At 44.2% G+C, this 17,646-nt stretch overlaps 1 pseudogene; it reads right to left on the reverse strand.

Annotated features, from left to right (window-relative positions):
* Window positions 1-15,398: 15,398 nt before the first annotated feature.
* LOC106700564 (olfactory receptor 5T1-like) lies at window positions 15,399-16,391 on the reverse strand (annotated as a pseudogene).
* Window positions 16,392-17,646: the final 1,255 nt, after the last annotated feature.

Genomic DNA, 17,646 nt, shown 5'->3' on the forward strand with positions numbered 1-17,646 from the left:
CCAACCGTACTGTGATTCATGGGGTTGAAAAGAGTTGGACAAAACTGAGTGACTGAACTGAACTTTCTCCAGTTGTGACAAGGATCTCAGGGAACCTCTTGTGTTGCCTCAGGGATGTCAGGCCTCCTCTCAAATTGTGAGGGGCACCTCGGAATTCCTCTTGAGTGTCTGCAGGGGAATGGGTCTTTATCTCCAATTGAGGCGGGAAACTCCAGTTTCCTCTCCAGTTTCGACAGCGATCTGGGGGTTCCTGTCGAGTTTCAACAGGGGAGTCAGGCCTCGTCTCATTTTGAGGCATTGAACTCCGCTTTTCTCTCAAGTTGTAAATGTAGGGTTAGACCTCCTGTTCAGTTGAGATGGGTAACTTGGACTTTTTATAGAGGTGCAACAGGGGAATCAGACCTCTCTTCGTGTTTGAGGGGATACTCAGGGTTCCATTTAAGTCAGAACAGGGGAATCAGACCTTATCTCGAGTTCAGGGGGAACCCGGTGTCCATTTGACTTGCGGCATGAACCATGGGGTTCCTGTCGAGTTTCAATAGGTGAGACATGCCTTCTCTTGAGGTGAGAGGGGAAAGTTTGGATTCCTTTTGAGTCAAAGCAGGGGAATCAGCCCTCATCTCGAGATGAGGTCGGGAACAAGGGGCTCTTCTCAAGTTGTGGTGGAAAACTCAGGGTTCCTCTGGAGTTTCCACAGGTATCTCTGGGAACCTCTTGAGTTGTATAAAGGGAGTCAAACCTCCTTTAAAGTTTCAAGGGGGAACGCGAGATTGCTCTCGAGGCACTGCAGGGGAAAAGGGCCTCATCTTGTGGTGAGGGGGGAATCTCGTGGTTTTCTCAATGTGCATCTGGAAGGTTGGGGCTCCTCTTGAGTTGCGACGGGGACCTCAGGGAGCCTCTCATGTTGCCTCAGGGAATTCAAGTCTCCTTTGGAGTTGTGAGGGGTAGCGAGGGATTGCTCTCAAGTCACTGCAGGGAAATTGGCCCTCATCAAGCACTGAGTGGGAAATATAGTGGTGTTTCGTAAGGTGTGGCAGGAAGATTTGGATTTCTCTCGATTTGTGAAGTGGACCTCAGGGAATCTCTCATGTTGCCTAAGGGAAGTGAGGCCTCCATTCAAGTTGTGAGGGGTACCTCGGGATTCCTCTCCAGTCACTGCAGGGGAATAGGGCCTCATTTACCATTGAGGGGGAATCTTGTGGTGTTTCTCTAGTTGCAGAGGGAAGTTTTGTGTTCCTCTTGAGTTGCGATGGGGACCTCAGGAACTTCAAATGTTGCCTCAGGGAAGTCAGGCCTCCTTTCAAGTTGCGAGAGGCACCTCGGGATTCCTCTAGAGTCGCTGCATGAAAATAGGCCCTCATCTAGAGTTGAAGTGGGAAACTCAGTGTTCCTCTAAGTTGTGACAAGGACCTCGGGGTTTCTATTGAGTTTCAACAGGGGAGTCAGGCCTCATTTTGAGTCAGTCTCCTTTTGAGTCATGGAACTCTACTTTGCTTTCGAGTTGTAAAACGGGTGTCAGGCCTCCTGTCGAGTTCAGGCGGGGAGCCTGGGCATTTTCTAGAGGTGCAACAGGGGAGTCAGACCTCCCTTCGTGTTGTGAGGGGATACTCAGGCTTCCATTCTAGTCAGTGCAGGGGAATCAGGCCTTATCTCGAGTTGAGGAGGAACTCAGTGTCCATTTGACTTGTGGAGGAAACACAGTGTTCCTCTCGAGTTTCAATAGGTGAGACAAGACTCCTCTTGAGGTGGAAGGGGAAAGTCGGGATTCCCCTCCAGTTGAAGCAGGGGAATCAGCCCTCATCTCGCGATGAGGTGGGGAACATGGAACTCTTCTCGAGTTGTGGCAGGATACTCAGGATTCCTCTTGAGTTGTGACGGGTATCTTGGGGAACCTCTTGAGTTGCATAAAAAGAGTCGAGCCCTCCTTCATGTTTCGAGAGTAAACACAGTATTGCTCTCAAGGCGCTGCAGTGGAAAAGGGCCTCATCCTGCATTGAGGGGGGAATCTCATGGTTTTCCTCGAGTTGCTGTGGGAAGCTTGGGGTTCCTCTCGACTTGCAATGAGGACCTCAAGGAACCTCTCGTGTTGCTTCAGAAAGTGAAGTCTCCTTTTGAGTTGTGAGGGGGAGCACGTGATTGGGCTCGAGTTACTGCAAGGGAATCAGGCCTCATCTTGCATTGAGGAGATAATCTCGAGTTTCTCGAGTTGTTGTGGGAAGTTTTGGGTTCCTCTCTACTTGCGACCGGGACCTCAGGGAACCTCTCATGTTGCCTTAGGGAAGTCAGACCTGCTTTCCAGTTGCGAGGGGCACCTCGGGATTCCTCTCGTGGTGTTGCAGGGAAATAGGGCGTCATCTAGAGCTAAGGAGGGAAACTCAGGGTTCCTTTCCAGGTGCGACAGGGATCTCAGGGTTCCTATCGATTTTCAACAGGGGCGTCAGGGCTCGTCTCCTTTTGAGGCATGGAACTCCACTTTCCTCTCGAGTTGTAAAAGGGGTGTCAGGCCTCCTGTCAAGTACAGGTGGGGAACTTGGCCTTTTTCTTGTGATCAACAGGGGAGTAAGACCTCCCTTCGTGTTGTGAGGTGATACTCGGGGTTCCATGCAAGTCGGTGCAGGGGAATTAGGCCTTATTTCAAGCTGAGGGGGAACTCAGTGTCCTTTTGACTTGTGGCAGGAACTACAGGGTTCCTCTTGTGTTGAATCAGTGGAATTGGCCCTCATCTCGAGATGAGGTGGGGAACACGGGGCCCTCATTGAATTGTGGTGGGAAACTCGGGGCTCTACTCAAGTGGAGACAGGTATCTCAGAAACCTCTTTAGTTGCATAAATGGAGTCAAGCCTCCTTCTGAGGTTCCAGAGGGAACTCAGGATTGCTCTCGAGGCCTTGCAGGGGGAAAAGGGCCTCATCTCGCATTGAGGGGGGAATCTCGTGATTTTTCTCAAAGTGCGATGGAGAGCTTGGTTTCCTCTCAACTCGTGACGGGTACCTCAGTGTTGCCTCAGGGAATTCAAGTCCTTTTGAGTTGCGAGGGGATAGCGACGGATTCCTCTCGAGTGACTGCAGGTGATTCCGGCCTCATCTTGCATTAAGCAGGAAATCTAGTTGTGTTTCTCGAGTTGTGGTGGGAAGATATGGATTCCTCTTGATCTGCAAAGGGGACCTCAGGGAATCTCTCATGTTGCCTCAGGGAAGTCAGACCTACATTCAAGTTGTGAGGGGTACTTTGGGATTCCTCTCGAGTCGCTGAAGGGGAATAGGGCCTCATCTTGAGATGAGGTGTGGAACATGTAGCTCTTCTTGAATTGTGACGGGAAACTCGTGGTTCCTCTCGAGTTGCAACATGTATCTCGGGGCACCTCCTAACTTGCATAAAGGGAGTAAAACCTCATTTTGAGTTTCAAGAGGGAACTTAGGATTGCACTCGATGTGCTGCAGGGGAAAAAGGCCTTATCTTGCTTTGAGAGGAGAATCTTGTGGTTTTTGTCGAGTTGCTGCGGGAAGCTTGCGGTTCCACTCGAGTTGTGATGGCAACCTCAGGGAACCTCTTGTGTTGCCTCAGGGAAGTCAAATCTCCTTTCGAGTTGTGGGGCAGAGTGTGGGGTTGCTCTTGAGTCACTTCAGGGGAATCAGGCCTCATCTCTCATTGAGGGGGGAATGTCGTGGTGTTTCTCCAGTTGTGGCAGGAAGCTTGGGTCCCTCTCGAAATTTGACAGGCACCTCTGGGAACCTCTTGTGTTGCCGCAGGGAAGTAACGCCTTCTTTCAAGTTGCAAGGGGCACCTTGGGATTCCTCTAGAATTGCTGCATGGGAATAGGGCCTCATCACGAATTGAGGCAGGAAACTCAGGTTTCCACTCTAGTTGTGACAGAGATCTCGGGGTTCCTTTAGAGTTTCAAGAGGGGAGTCAGGCCTCGTCTCATGTTGAGGCACGGAACTCCGCTTTCCTCTCGAGTTGTAAAAGGGGTGTCAGGTCTCCTGTCGAGTTCAGGCGGGGAACTTGGGCTTTTTTTAGAAGTGCAATAGGGAAGTCAGACCTCCTTTAGTACTGTAAGGGGATACTCGGGGTTCCATTCGAGTTGGTGCAGGGATTCAGGCCTTATCTTGAGTTGAGGGGGAACTCGGTATCCTTTTGACTTGTGGCAGGAACCACGGGGTCCCTTTCGAGTTTCAATAGGTGAGACAGGCCTCCTCTTGAGGTGAGAGGGGAAAGCCAGGATTCCTCTTGAGTCAAAGCGGGGGAATCGGCCCTCATCTCGAAATGACGAGGATAACACGTGGCTCTACTCTACTTGTGGCTGGAACTCGGGGTTTCTGTCGTGTTGCGATGGGTATTGTGGGGAAACTCTTGAGTTGCAAACAAAGAGTCAAGCTTCCTTTTGAGTTTCTAGAGGGACCTCGTGATTGCTCTCAAGGCACTACAGGGGAAAATGGCCTCATCTCCCATTGAGGGGGGAATCTCATGGTTTTTCTCGTGTTGTGGAGGGAATCTTTGTTTTCCTCTCGAGTTGCAACAGGGACCTCAGGTAACCTCTAATGTTGCCTCAGGGAAGTCAAGTCTTCTTTTGAGTTGTGAGGGGGAGTGAAGCATTGCTCTCAAGTCATTGCAGTGGAATTGGGCCTTATCTGGCATTGAGGGGGGAATCTTGTGTTTTTTATTGAGTTGCACTGGGCAGCTTTGGGGTCTCTCAAGTTGCAATGGGACCTCAGGGAACTTCTCATGTTGCCTCAGGGAAGTCAGGTCCTCTTTCAATTGCATGGGGCACCTCGGGATTCCTCTTGAGTTGCTGCATGGGAATAGGGCATCATCTCAGGTTGAGACTGAAATCGCAGGGTTCCTCTGCAGTTGAGACAAAGATCGCAGGTTTCCTATTAGTTTCAACAGGTGGCGTCAGGGCTTGTCTCCTGTTGAGGTATGGAACTCTGCTTTCTTCTTGAGGTGTAAAAGGGGAGTCAGGATTCCTGTTGAGTTCAGGCGGGCAACTTGTGCTTTTTCTAGAAGTGCAACAGGGGAGTCAGACCTCCTTTTGGTTTGTGAGGGGAGACTCGAGTTCCTTTGGAGTCGGTGCAGGGGAATCAGGCCTTATCTCACGTTGAGGGGGAATTCGTTGTCCTTTCAACTTGGGGCAAGAAATGCGGGGTTTCTCTCGAGTTTCAATAGGCGAGATGGGCCTCCACTTGAGGTGCGAGGGGAAAGTCGGGATTCCTCTCGAGTGGAAGCAGGGGAATTGGCTCTCATCTCGAGATGAAGTTGGGAACACAGGACCCTTCTTGAGATGTGGTGCAAAACTCGGGGTTCTTCTCAAGTTGTGACGGTTATCTCCAGGAACCTCTTGAGTTGCATAAAGGGAGTCAAGCCTCCTCTTGAGTTTTGAGAAGTAACTTGGGATTGCTCTTGAGGCAATGAAGGAGAAATGGGCCTCATATTGCGTTGAGTGGGGAATCTTGTGTTTTTTCTAGAGTTGTGGTGGGAAGCTTGGGGTTCCTCTCGAGTTGCGACAGGAACCTCTGGGAACCTCGCATATTGCCTCAAGAAAGTCGTCTCCTTTCAAGTTGAGAGGAGGAGCATGGGATTGCTCTCGAATCACTGCAGTGCAATGGGGCACCATTTCTCATTGAGGGGAGAATCTTGTGGTGTTTCTCAAGTTGCGCTTGGCAGCTTTGTGTTCCTCTCGAGTTGCAACGGAGACCTCAGGGAACCTCACATGTTTCTCCAGGAAGTCAGGTCTCCTTTAAAGTTGTGAGGGGCACCTCAGGATTCCTCTTGAGTCACTTCAGGGGAATAGGGCATCATCTCAGGTTGAGAAAGGAAACTCAGGGTACCTCTCCAGTTGCGACAGGGATCTTGGGGCTCCTATCAAGTTTCATCAGGGGAGTCAGGGCTCGTCTTGTGTTGATGCATGGAACTCTGCTTTCCTCTCGAGTTGTAAAAGCGGTGTCAGGCCTCCTGTCGAGTTCAGGTGGGGAACTTGTTTTTTGTTTTTCTAGAGGTTCAACAGGGGAGTAGACCTCCCTTACTGTTGTGAAGGGATACTCGGGATTCCATTTGAGTCCGTGCAGGGGAATCAGGCCTTATCTCGAGTTGAGTGGGAACTCGGTGTCATTTTGACTTGTGGCCAGAACCACAGGTTTCCTCTTGAGTTTCAATAGGTGAGACAGGCCTTCTCTTGAGGTGTGAAGGGAAAGTCAGGATTCCTCTCAAGTTGAAGCAGGGGAATCGGGCCTCATCTCACATTGAGGGGAGAATCTTGTGGTGTTTCTCGAGTTGTGGTGGAAAGCTTTGAGTTCCTCTTGAGTTGCGTTGGGGACCTCAGGGAACCACTCATGTTGCTTCAGGGAAGTCAGAGCTCTTTCAAGTTGTGAGGGGCACCTGAGATTCCTTTCAAGTCACTGCAGGGAAATAGGTCCTCATCTCCAGTTGAGGTGAGAAACTTGGGGTTCCTCTCCAGTTAGGATGGACATCTTGGGGTACCTCTTGAGATGCATAAAGGGAGTCAAGCATCCTTTCGAATTTCGAGAGGGAACTAGGTATGGCTCTCAAGGCACTTCAGCAAAAGGGCCTCATCTCACGTTGAGTGGGGAATCTCAAGGTTTTTCTCGAGTTGCAGCGGGAAGCTAAGGGTTCCTCTCACATTGTGATGGGGATCTCAGGGAACCTCTCGTATTGCCTCAGGGAAGTCAAGTCTCCTTTTGAGTTATGAAGGAGAGCGTGGGATTGCTCTCCAGTCACTGCAGGGCAATTGGGTCTCATCTCACATTGAGGGGGGAATCTTGTGGTGTTTCTCAAATTGCAGCGGGAAGTTTTGGGCTCCTCTCGAGTTGTGATGGGGACCTCAGGGAACCTCTATTGTTGCCTCGAGGAAGTCAGGCCTCCATTCATGTTGCGAGGGGCACCTCAGGATTCCTCTTGAATCGTTGTAGGGAAATAGGTCCTCATCTTGAACTGAGGTGAGAAACTCAGGGTTCCTCTAGGTTGTGATAGGGATCTCAGGGTTTCTATCGAGATTTAAGAGGGGAGTCTCACCTCATGTCGTGTTGAGGCATGGATCTCTGGTTTCCTCTCGTGTTGTAAAAGGGGTGTCAGGCCCCTGCCGAGTTCAGGCTGAGAACTCTGGCTTTTTCTGGAGGTGCAACATGAGAGTCCAACCTCTGTTTGTGTTGTGAGGGGATACTCGGTGTTCCAATTGAGTTGGTGCATGGGAATCAGGCCTTATCTCAAGTTGAGGGGGAACTTGGTGTCCTTTCCACTTGCTGCAGGAATCATGGGGTTCCTCTCGAGTTTCCATAGGTGAGACCGGCCTTCTCTTGTGGTGTGAGGGGAAAGTCGGGATTCCTCTGGAGTTAAAACAGGGGAATCGGCCCTATCTTGAGATAAGGTGGGGAACACAAGGCTCTTCTTGAGTTGCAGCGGAAAACTAGGGGGGTCCTCTCAAGTTGAGATGGGTGTTTCAGGGAATATCTTGAGTTGCATAAAGAGAGTCAAGCCTCCTTTCAAGTTTCGAGTGGGAACTCAGGAGTGCTCTTGAAGCGTTGCTGGGGACAAAGGCCTCATCTCACATTGAAGGGGGAATCTCGTGGTTTTTCTCAAGTTGCGGAGGGAAGATTAGGGTTCCTCTCGAGTTGCCAAGGGGAATCTCAGGTAACCTCTTGTGTTTACTCAGGGAAGTCAAGTCTCCTTTCGATTGTGGGGGAAGTGGTGGATTGCTCTTGAGTCACTGCAGGGAATCGGGCTTCATATCGCATTGAGGCGAGAATCTCGTGGTGTTTCCCAAGTTGTGGCAGGAAGCTTTGGGTTCTTCTCGAGTTGCAACGGGGACCTCAGGGAACCTCTCATTGTTGCCTCAGGGAAGTCAGACCTCCTTCCGAGTTGTGAGTGGCACTGCAGGATTCCTCTCAAGTTGCTGCAGGGTAACAGGTCCTCATCTCTAGTTGGGGCTGGTAACTCAGTGTTCCTCTCCAGTTGCCACAGAGATCTCGGGGTTCCTATCGAATTCAAGATGGGGGTCAGGCCTCATTTCTAGTTGAGGCATGGAACTCTACTTTCCTCTTGAGTTGTGACAGGGGTGTCAGGCCTCATATCGAGTTCAGATGGTGAACTGGGCTTTTTCTAGAGGTGCAACAGGGGAGTCAGACCTCCCTTCATGTCATGGTTCCATTCGAGTTGGTGCAGGGGAATCAGGCCTTATCTCGAGTTGAGGGGGTGTCCTTTCAGCTTGCAGCAGGAACCGTGGGGGTTCTTCTTGAGTTTCAATAGGCGAGACAGGCCTCCTCTTGAGGCCTGTAGTTGACCCCCATAAGGCTCTACTGTGACTTGATGACCATAGTAACAATTTGGATCTCTTAGAATCAATGTCATTTCACAACCACTGTTCAGTTCAGTTGTGTCCAACTCTTTGTGACCCCATGGACTGCAGCACATCAGGCTTCTCTGTCCACCAATAATTCCCAGAGCTTACTCAAACTCATGTCTATCAAGTCAGTGATGCTATCCGACCAACTCATCCTATGTTGTCCCCTTCTCCTGTCTTCACACTCTCCCAGCATCAGGGTCTTTTCCAGTGAGGCAGTTTTTCACACCAGATGACCAAAGTACTGGAGTTTCAGCTTCACCATCAGTCCTTCCAATGCATATTCAGGACTGATTTCCTTTAGTATTAACTGGTGAGATTTCCTTGTAGTCCAAGGGTTTTTCAAGAGTCTTCTCCAACACCACAGTTCAAAAGCATCAATTCTTTGGCGCTTAACTTTCTTTATAGTCCAACTCTCATATCCATACATGACTACAGGAAAAACCATAGCTTTGACAAGATGGATCTTAGTTGGCAAAATAATGTCTTTGCTTTTTTAGCATGCTGTTTAGGTTGGTCATAGATTTTATTCCAAGAAGCAAGCGTCTTTTAATTTCAAGGCTACAGTCACCATCTGCAGTGATTTTTGAGCCCCCAAAATAAAGTGTCCAGTAGTTTCAGAAAATTATAGTTATTTCCAATTTTCCCAAGTGAATTTACCTTGATAAAATCTTTGAGTCCCTCTTGGGAGGGTGGAATAAATGATACAAATAAAAATTCTGGCTATTGTTGCAAGCCCTTCTTTAGAAGAGCCAAACTCCCTTTCATTGAAAGGTTTCTTGGGCTGTAAACTGGCTCAATTCCAGGAAGTAATGAGGAGCCATGACTATTTTAATAATTTTAGTTCGATTTTGGTTGACTTAGGTCGATTTAGGTCGGTAGGTGCCCAATATGCTACTAGAGATCAGTGGAGAAATAACTCCAGAAAGAATGAAGAGATGGAGCCAAAGCAAAAACAACACTCAGTTATGGAAGTGGCTGGTGATGGAAGCCAGGTCCGATGCTGTAAAGAGCAATATTGCATGGGAATGTGAAATGTTAGGTCCATGAATCAAGGCACATTAGAAGTGGTCAAACAACAGATGGCAAGAGGGAACGTTGACATTTTAGGAATCATCAAACTAAAATGGGCTGGAATGGGTGAATTAACTGAGATGACCATTATATGTACTTCTGTGGGCAAGAATTCCTCAGAAGAAATGGAGTAGCCATTGTAGTCAACAAAAGAGTCCAAAATGCAGTACTTGGATGCAATTTCAAAAACGACAGAATGATCCCTCTTCATTGCCAAGGCAAACCATTCAATATCATGGTAATCCAAGTCTATGCCCTGATCAGTAATGCTGAAGAAGCTGAAGTTGAATGATTCTATGAAGACCTTTTAGAACTAACATCCAAAAAAGATGTCCTTTTCATTATATGGGACTAGAATGCAAATGTAGGAAGTCAAGAAACACCTGGAGTAACAGGCAAATTAGGTCTTGGAGTACAGAATGAAGCAGGACAAAGGCTAATAGTTTTGCCAAGATAACATACTGGTCATAGCAAACACCCTCTTCCAACAACACAAGAGAAGACTCTACACATGGACATTGCCAGATGGTCAACACCGAAATCAGATGATTATATTCTTTGCAGCCAAAGATGGTGAAGCTCTATACAGTCAGCAAAAATAAGACCAAGAGCTGACTGTGGCTCAGAACATGAACTCCTTATTGTGAAATTCAAACTTAAATTGAAGAAAGTAGGGAAAACCACTAGACCATTGAGATATGACTTAAATATGACCAAATCAAATCCCTTACAATTATACAGTGAACATGAGAAATAGATTTAAGGGACTAGATCTGATGGACAGAGTGCCTGATGAACTATGGACAAAGGTTCATGACATTGTACAGGAGCCAGAGATCAGGACCATCCCCAAGAAAAAGAAATGCAAAAAAAGCAAAATGGTTGTCTGAAGAGCTCTTAAAAATAGCTGTGAAAAGAAGAGAAGCCAAAAGCAAAGGAGAAAAGGAAAGATATACCCATTTGAATGCAGAGTTCCAAAGAATAGCAAGGAGACATATGAAAGCCTTCCTCAGTGATAAGTGCAAAGAAATAGAGAAAAACAGTAGAATGGGAAAGACTAGAAATCTCTTCAAGAAAATTAGAGATATCAATGGAACATTTCCTGCAAAGATGGGCACAATAAAAGACAGAAATCTTATGGACTTAACAGAAGAAGATGATATTAAGAAAAGATGGCCTGAATACACAGAAGAACTATACAAAAAAGATCTTCATCACCCAGATAATCACAGTGTGATCACCCAACTAGAGCCAGACATCCTGGAGTGCGAAGTCAAGTAGGCCTTAGGAAACATCAGTACGAACAAAGCTAGGGGAGGTGATGGAATTCCAGTTGAGCTATTTCAAATCCTAAAAGATGATGCTGTGAAAGTTCTTCACTCAATATGCAAACATGTATGGAAAACTCCTCAGTGGCCACAGGACTGGAAAAGGTCAGTTTTCATTCCAATCCCAGAGAAAGGCAATGCCAAAGAGTGCTCAAACTACTGCACAATTGTACTCATTTCACACGTAGTGAAGGAATGATAAAAATTCTCCAAGCCAGGCTTCAATAATACGTGAACTATGAACTTCCAGATATTCAAGCTGGTTTTATAAAAGCCAGAGGAACCAGAAATCAAAATGCCAACATCCAGTGGATCATTGAAAAAGCAACAGAGTTCCAGAAAAACATCTATTTCTGCTTTATTGACTATGCCAAAACCTTTGACTGTGTGGATCACAGCAAACTGGAATATTCTGAAAGAGATGGGTATACCATACCACATGACCTGCCTCTTGAGATATCTGTATGCAGGTCAGGAAGCAACAATTAGAACTGGACATGGAACAACAGACTGGTTCTGAATAGGAAAAGGAGTACGTCAAGGCTGTATATTGTCACCCTGCTTATTTAACTTCTATGCAGAGTACATCATGAGAGACGCTGGGCTGAAAGAAACACAAGCTGGAATGAAGATTGCCAGGAAGAATATCAATAACCTCAGATATGCAGATGACACCACCCTTATGGCAGAAACTGAAGAAGAATTAAATAGCCTCCTGATGAAGGTGAAATAGGAGAGTGAAAAAGTTGGCTTAAAGCTCAACATTCAGAAAGCTAAGATCATGGCATCTGATCCCATCACTTCATGGGAAATAGACGGGGAAACAGTGGCTGACTTAATATTTTTGGTTCCAAGATCACTGCAGATGGTGACTGCAGCCATGAAATTAAAAGAGACTTACACTTGGAAAAAAAATATGACCAACTTAGACAGCATATTCAAAAGCAGAGACATTACTTTGCCAAAAAAGGCCCATCTAGTCAAGGCTATGCTTTTTCCAGTAATGATGTATGAATGTGAGAGTTGGACCATAAAGAAAGCTGAGCGCTGAAGATTTGATGGTTTTGAACTGTGGTGTTGGAGAAGACTCTTGAGAGTCCCTTGGACTGCAAGAAGGTCCAACCAGTCCATCCTAAAGGAAATCAGTCCTGAATTTTCATTTGAAGGACTGATGCTGAAGCTGAAACTCCAATACTTTGGCTACCTGATGCAAAGAGCTGCCTCACTGGAAAAGATCCTGATGCTGGGAAAGTCTGAAGGTTGGAGGAAAAGGGCATGACAAAGGATGAGGTGGTTGGATGGCATCACTGACTTAATGAGTTTGAGTAAATCTGGGAGTTAGTGATGGTCAGGGAAGCCTGGCATGCTGCAGTCCATGGGGTAGCAAAGAGTCAGACATGACTGAGTGACTGCACTGAACTGATAATCCTGATAAATACTAATGATAAAAAGTATGGGCTTTGCAGGTGGCGCTAGTAGTAAAGAACCTGTCTGTCAATGCAGGGGACATGAGACACAGGGGACATGAGACAGAGGATCATTGGGAAGATCCTCTGGAGGAGGGTAGGGCAGCCCACTCTAGTATTTTTGCCTGGAGAATTCCATGGACAGAGGAGCCTGGTGGACTACACTCCATAGGTCGCAAACAATAGAATACGACTGAAGTGACTTAGCAAGCATGTGCACAGTCTCTGTATGTATGATGCGAAGAAATAAAATGTCGGTTTAGTGTCTATGCTGTGGATGAAAAAAAAAAAAAAGTAAAAGCAAAAAAATGTACCGTCTTAAACAGCATATAGTGACATCAGGGATTTGCTCCATCATCTGTGCTCTCAGAATTAAATGCTGGGTTTAGTTTCCTGGGTTTTGTTTGCTGCAAATGTATAGATGAAGCAGAGTTTCACATATTTCACAGTTTTAATCTGAAGTTAGTTGCCATTGGCTCCATGGAAAGTGAATTGGAATATGTGAGGTGTGGTTTTAATCTACATGAGTTGTTTTTGCTCCAGCTAGTCAGATCACTTATAATTATAATGGGAACCTATCCTTTTTGAATTATATGGAGGCAGAAAATGACAATATACACTTAATATGAAGATTACACGTGTATATATCTATGTGTGTGTATGCACATAAATCCAATACTTGCATATTGAAGTCTTAGGCCCTAGGAAATAAGAATGTAACTTCTTTGGAAATAGTCCTTGAGGAGGCAATTAACTGAAAGTGATGCCTTTAGGGCAGATCTTATCTAATATAATTGTTGACCATGTAAGAAGAGATTATGGAGAAGGGAATGGCAACCCACTCCAGTATTCTTGCATGGAGAATCCCGTGGGCAGAGGAGCTTGTTGGACTACAGTCCATGTGGTCACAAAGTATTGGACATAACTCAGAGACTAAGCAAGCAAGAAGAGATTAAGGCCCTGAAATTCATCGAAAAAAGATAGCTTGAAGACAGAGTGTAAAGGCTGCCATCTACAAATGAAGAAGAGAGGCATCAGAAAACAATCAACCCTGCTGTTACATTGATTTCGGATGTCTAGACTCCAGAATAGTGAAAAAATAAATTTCTTTTAAAAAATATTTATTGCAGTATAGTTGATTTACAATGTTGTTAGTTTCAGCTATACAGCAAAATGAATCTATTATACTTATACATATATCCACACTTTTTTTTTACATTATTTTCCCATATAGGCCATTACAGGGTGTTGAGTAGAGTTCCCTGTGCTATATAGTATGTCCTTATTAATTATATACTTTATGTAGTAGGATGTATATGTCAATCCCAATCTCCTCCTATTCCCTGGTAACCATAAGTTTGTTTTTTACATCTGCAACTCTGTTTTGTAGATAAGTTCATTTGGGCCCTTTCTGTAGATTCACTTTTAAGCAATATCATATTTACAAATAATAAATGCAGGAGAGAGTGTGGAAAAAGGGGAACACTGCTACACTGTTGGTAGGGATGTAAGTTGGTGCAGCTACTTAGAATGCAGTACAGAGATTCCTTAAAAAAATAACAACAGAGGTACCATATGATTCACCAATGCCATTATGGGCATATACATGGAGAAAGCCATATTTGAAGAGATACATGCACCCCAATGTTCATTGCATCAGTATTTACAATAGCCGGGACATGGAAGCAACCTCAATGCCCACCAATAGAGGAACGGAGAAAGAAGATGTGGGAAGTGTATACAATGGTATATTGTCGAGGTCCTTTAATGGACTGGAGCCTGGTGGTCTGGAGTCGACAATAAGAAAGTAAAAGAGAGAAAGAGGCTGATATTCCTTGGTTTATGCAGAAAGCCAATAAAGCTCTTGATACAGAGCTTGCACTACTGCACGCAGGCACCAGGCGCCCTCTCGTGGGGGTGAAGGTACAGTGCACTTTCTCAAGAGTGTCTTAGAAGCCCAGGCAAGAAAGTGAGCTCAGCGGGATTCTGCACTCCAAAGAATTAGCGAGAGAGAGAGAGAGAGAGAGAGAGAGAGAGAGAGAGAGAGACAGAGACAGAGACAGAGACAGAGAAGTAAAGAAAGACACAGGGACCCAAGCTCTGATGGAGCAAAGGTGTTTTATTCAACATAGTGTGTGTATATATACTGTCTTACAAGGTAACTATTTTCAGCAAAGATAAAAATCAAAAGTCCAGACTTTATCATAAGGCAATTCATATCAAAGAGAGAGGGTTGTAAATAATCACTTTTACCATATGGTTCATAAAAAGAAAGAGGGTTGTAAATAGTTACTTATCACCGTATGGAAAAACTAATGAAGGAAATGCATGCATTCTTCAGCCCCTGGAGCGGCTTGCCAACTCCTCTTAATTCCTGAATATTCAGGAATTAATAAGGAACAGAGGATTCATGACAGATCCAAAAGAGCACGCAGGAAGTCTCCTGTTAAATGCTTCCTGACAGTATATTACTCAGTCATAAAAAAGAATGGGATAATGCCATTTGCAGCAACATAGATAGACTCAGAGATTGTCATACTGAGTAATGTAAGTCAGACAAGGAAATTTCTACTTTTTCAGCAATCAGTCTATGGTATTTTGTTATATCAGCTCCAACAAACTAATACAGCAGGTATCTATATATGTATATATATATATGTGTGTGTGTGTGTGTGTATACATATGTACATGTTTATCTGTAGATACATATATGTATATGTATATATATAAAGTCTCCATATCGTGGTGGTGGTTTAGTTGCTAAGTCGTGTCCAACTCTTGTGACTCCATGGGCTGTAGCCCACCAAGCTCCTCTGTCCACAGGATTTTCTAGGCAAGAATACTGGAGTGGATTGCCATTTCCTTCTCCACGGGATCTTCCCGACCTAGGAATCAAAACTGGGTCTCCTGCATTGCAGGCAGATTCTCTACTAACTGAGCTATGAGGGAAGCTGATAATGAAATATATATTATACACCCATGTGATGTGGAGATAGATACACATAGATTCCACAGTTTTCTGCATGTGCAAACACTGCATATGTGGTGGTTTAACTATAATCTTTATTTTAAGTATCTAGGAATAATAGGTAGACACTAATAAACTAAAAGGAAATATTTTAATTAAGACTTTTAGATTTGAAAACAATAAACATCAGTCTGAATTTATTTCAATTTAATATTTACTGTGAAAAATACACTTTGTTGATAAACCAATTTTTCCCAAACTCCTTCTTCATCACCTCTTTGACATCTTTGTTCCTCAAACTATAGATGATGGTATTCAGCATGGGAATTATGATGGTGTAAAATATGGACATGATCATGTCATGATCCAAGGCATAGCTGGAACTGGGTCACACGTACATGAAGAGAATTGTACCATGAAAAATGGACACTCCTGTTAGGTGAGAGCCACATGTAGAAAATACTTTTCTTCTCCCTTCAGCAGAATGCATCCTCAGAATGGCCAACAGAATGAAACCATAGGAGATCAGAGCAATCAATATGGTGGATATCTCAATAGAGCCTGACAAATAGAAAACTAGAAGCTGGTTCATGTTTGTATCAGAGCAAGAAATAGCTAGGAGGGGAGGGATATTACAGAAGACATGTCTAATTTCATTGGATGCACAGAAAGATAGGGTAACAGTAGCCACTGTGTGTAAAGTAGCATGCAAGATACCAACAACATAGCAGGAAATTATAAGTGGCACATAGACTCTGGGTGACATTTTAACTAAATACAGGAGAGGGTTGTAGATGGCTACATAGTGATTATAGGCCATTGTGGCCAAGATGAAGCATTCTGTGGTCCCACAAGTAAGAAAGAGAAACATCTGTGTGGCATATACAAGAAAGGAAATGGTTTTATTCTTGTATAGGAAATTGATCATCATTTTGGGGATTATAATGGAAGAATAGCGGGCATCTAAGAATGATAATGCTGTCAGAAAATAGTACATGGGGTTGTGGAGCTAGGAATACATAATGACCAAGAAAACTAACCCCAAATTTCCTATCACTGTAAAAAGATAGATTGCTAGAAATAGTAAAAATAGAAATATTTGCACCTCAAAATGATCTGTAAAGCCCATCAGTATAAACATGGTGACCTCAATCCTATTTTTTATCTGATTCCTGTATAAATCTAAATCTGATGGTGATCCTGACATCTCAGTTTTAAGTTCCGAAAGCAATATGTGGCAAAAATAGAGTCCACCAATTACATCTTCATGTCTGTTTCTTAGAAATCCTTTTCAGTGAGGGAACAGTCCAATGATTAAAAGTTGAGTCCAAGTGGATGCATTACTCTGTAAAAATAAATTAATTGCTGTTGGTTAAATTTTCATGTTAAAAATACTGCCAGTTTACATGGTTTAACTTCCAATTTATTTTCTGTTAACTTTATGACTGCTCACTTTCATAGGATGTCATCTTAAAATTCCCCACAAAGACAAATGAATATAGGAGTTTTTAATCCCAATATTATTATAGTAGAAAATGCAAATCTGAGTGCTAATCCCAGATTTTCTACAGCATGCCTGAAATTTACAATTTGTAAAATATGAACAAATACATTTACATCAAAAGATAGTATTGAATTTATATGTTAAAAAACAATGTGAAAATTACTTAACTTTATCATGTCCCCAGGTTACTAGGAAATGAAATTATTATTATTATTGTGATATCACTTAGTCATGTCCAACTCTTTGCAACCCCATGGACTGCAGCCTGCCAGGCTCCTCTGTCTAGGTAAGAAGACTGGAGTGCATAGTAGCCATTCCTTCAGGGAACCCGACCCAGACCCAGTGGTTGAACCTGGATTTCCTGCATTGCAGGCAGCTTCTTTATAATCTGAGTCGCCAGGGAAGCCCAAGCAGACCCACTTGTATCAGAAGTGAGGTTTGAACCCACAAGGATATAAATCCATTGGACCTTAAGTTCAATACCTTAACCACTTGGGCATTACAGCACCTGAATTTTCTATAATTACTATAAGATACAGTCATCCCTAGGTGGGGGGCGGTATATAATGTGAATGTTGTCTAAAAGGTTGTAAATACAATTTAAATGCTTTTAAAATCGTTGTTGATGTGCTGAAAATTTGTTTACTTTTTGAACTGCAAATTATTATTTTCACAATACTTTGGATCTACAGTTGATTGAATCCAGGGAAGTAGAACCCTTGGATATAAACAGCACTGACTGTAAATATCTCCTGATTACATATAATGAAACTCTTTAGAAGAGGTATTGCTAGAAGAAGCACATGACTATGTAAACCATAATGTAGTGTTTTATTATGGCTCTATTTCCCTATGCTGTCAGACTGTTGCTTATTCAGTGGAGTATGAATAAAGCAAAGTGCATAACAAACAAGCAAAATGTTAAAAGGTCATCAGTATTCTGTACCTAAAGTCTCCA

The sequence above is a fragment of the Bos mutus genome, chromosome 26 (genome assembly GCF_027580195.1).
Source record: "Bos mutus isolate GX-2022 chromosome 26, NWIPB_WYAK_1.1, whole genome shotgun sequence".
NCBI classification, from domain to species: domain Eukaryota; kingdom Metazoa; phylum Chordata; class Mammalia; order Artiodactyla; family Bovidae; genus Bos; species Bos mutus.